The following is a 2,529-nucleotide window of genomic DNA, read 5'->3' as shown; positions in this document are numbered from 1 at the left end:
CTCACACACACACACACTTTTGAAGACACATGGGAACCGGGAAGGGGATGCAGCCATAAAACGCTGCCTCAAAAAGTTCTATCCAATTCAGGCCCGCAAAGAAAAAGAGACATAAGGAACAGTGATGATGGTGATGGTGGTGGTGGTGGTGTGTGTGTAGACATATATACACATACACACATACATACATACATACATACATACATACATACATATATATATCCATCTATCCTTTAACCCTTTAGCATTCAGATTACTCTGCCAAAAGTAATGCTTATATAGTCATATCATCTTGAATTAATCATGCATTATGTTGTAGTTTCAATGAAATGATAATGTGATTGTTTATTTTTAAAATGATAATGTAGGGTAGATGTGAGAGCTAAGATCTGGTCAGTTTGAAATTAAAAACAGGTGGAATATTTTGGTTGGATATGGCCAGTTGAAATGCTAATGGGTTAAAATGATGCCCTAACACAGCTACCCTCCGATAACTAAAGCCATTAACTAAATGAAAGACTATATCAATACATATACACAAGTGTACCTGTTCCATTTATAGTGACAGTAAATATGCTTATCAAATTTGGATATATTTTAAAATGGTGTTGAGAATAGTTAGAACATAGGAAATTATGTATATTTTTGAATACAGATATTTACATATTGTAATATACTTTGCATTAGATGAATTGTAGCCTTCATAGTGTTTGTAATTGTTTATATTGAATTCTCCCTCCGTGCTTTCCAGATATGACCTAAAACAGGAGCACATACATAGGCTCAATTTTCACAGGTCATACACCAGCTGGTGCTGCTATAAAGTCTCTTCCACCATGTGGAACAACAACAAACAAAATTAGCTGTTTTTTGCTCTACTGCAAATTTCTTCGTATGACTTGAATCGGAGCAGCAGAGGCCCCACCTAATATTTATCTTTATAAATCAATTTTATTTCTCTTCTAATCCTTGACATCTGAGAAGTTACGTAGTCATCTGTGTCTAAGAAATTAATGTGAAATGAATCAAATTGTTAATGTGTGTGTGTGTGTGTGTGTGCGCATGCTTTTGTGTCTCTGTGTCTTTGTCATAGCTAAGTAGTAAGACAGAGAGACTAGGAGACAACATGGTTTAAGCAATACCACTTATACAAACAGCATCTTAACACACACACACACTCTTAACACACACACACACACACACACTCTCCACACACACACACACACACTGAAACATCTATATGTATGCATGTGTGTTTGTGTGTATGTAGGTATATATATCATTTTCATTATCATCATCATCATCATCATCATCTTTTAACATTCATCTTCCATGCTAGCATGGGTTGGACAAGATCTATTAAGCTGAAGGACTGCAATGAACTTCAGTGTCCTTTTTGGCATTGTTTCTACAGTTGGATGCCCTTCCTAACACCAACCATTTTCCAGAGTGTACTGGATGCTTTTTTTTTCCAAGACACTGGAGTTTGTAACATCACTAAGTAACTTACAGTTTAAAGAAAAAACAAACAAAAAGCCCTCTCAAGCAAATGGGTGTATAGTAGACAGGGAGGTAGCTTTATGCCATGTGTTGAGAAGCTTAAAGCATGATATAGAGGCAGAAACAGGTGCCTGCTTTAGTGGAGATATACAGCTTCCCAACATTATACACAAGTGAGAATAGCTGGAAAGAGAGATAAAGATAGTGGTGATGTAATGTCAAGACATGCACTCAAAGTACAAGAGTGAGTATATGAGAGAATAGAGATAGGGGGATCAGAAAGGGTGGATGGGTAAGAGTGTGAGAACTGCTTAGAAGTGGATACAGTGAATAATGAACAAGGCTGGAGGTGTGTTTGATTGTAAATATTAGTTTGGAGGTGAGGTGCAAAAATAGGAGTGACACAGGACAAATGAGATGGTAAGTAGCAGATCAGAAAGTATGGAGAGCAACAGTTTAATAAAATTGTAGATAGATAAGAAATTGGGAGATGAAGTGCAGGGTGAGAGTTTGAGAGAGAGAGAGAGAGAGAGAGACACACAGATGAATGTAAGATTGAATGTAGTGAGTAGTGCACAAAAATGGAGTGGGGGATGTGAATGGGAGACATGTAAATGTTGAGAATGACAGCAGATAGGAGAGTTACGAATGAGATGTGGCAGTCCTATGATGTCGCTCAGAGGAAAGGGAGAGGAAAAATAGAGTGGTGGGGTCCCAGTGGAAAGTAGAGTAGGACAGGTTGCTATTGAAAGCAAGGTATGAATAAGAAAAGGAATTGGTTCCAAGGAGTCCAAAAGGAATGAAATATGTAGTTTTGCTCTCATAATTATAGCAGCTGATACACATACAGATACTTATATATATATATATATCGGTACCATTTTCCTCTTTCTCCGTTCTTCCATTCTCCGAACTTTCCATCTTTCCGACGAAGGGCTACGCCCGAAACGTCATACACTCTCTCTTTCCTTTCCCGAGCATCCAATAACACTATCCGTATCACGTCCTCACTTTGTTGTTTTTTTGAAC

General features: G+C 37.6%; 1 protein-coding gene across 13 annotated transcripts in view; it reads left to right on the top strand.

Annotated features, from left to right (window-relative positions):
- The window catches only part of LOC106882686 (vitamin D3 receptor), a 761,413-nt gene that overhangs the window by 619,007 nt on the left and 139,877 nt on the right, over positions 1 to 2,529 (top strand). The gene's annotated exons all lie outside the window — the stretch shown is intronic.

Source organism: Octopus bimaculoides, chromosome 2 (genome assembly GCF_001194135.2).
Source record: "Octopus bimaculoides isolate UCB-OBI-ISO-001 chromosome 2, ASM119413v2, whole genome shotgun sequence".
Taxonomy (NCBI): Eukaryota; Metazoa; Mollusca; class Cephalopoda; order Octopoda; family Octopodidae; genus Octopus; species Octopus bimaculoides.
The sequence above is the reverse complement of the archived record's forward strand: the minus strand, read 5'-3'. Positions and strand labels throughout refer to the sequence as shown.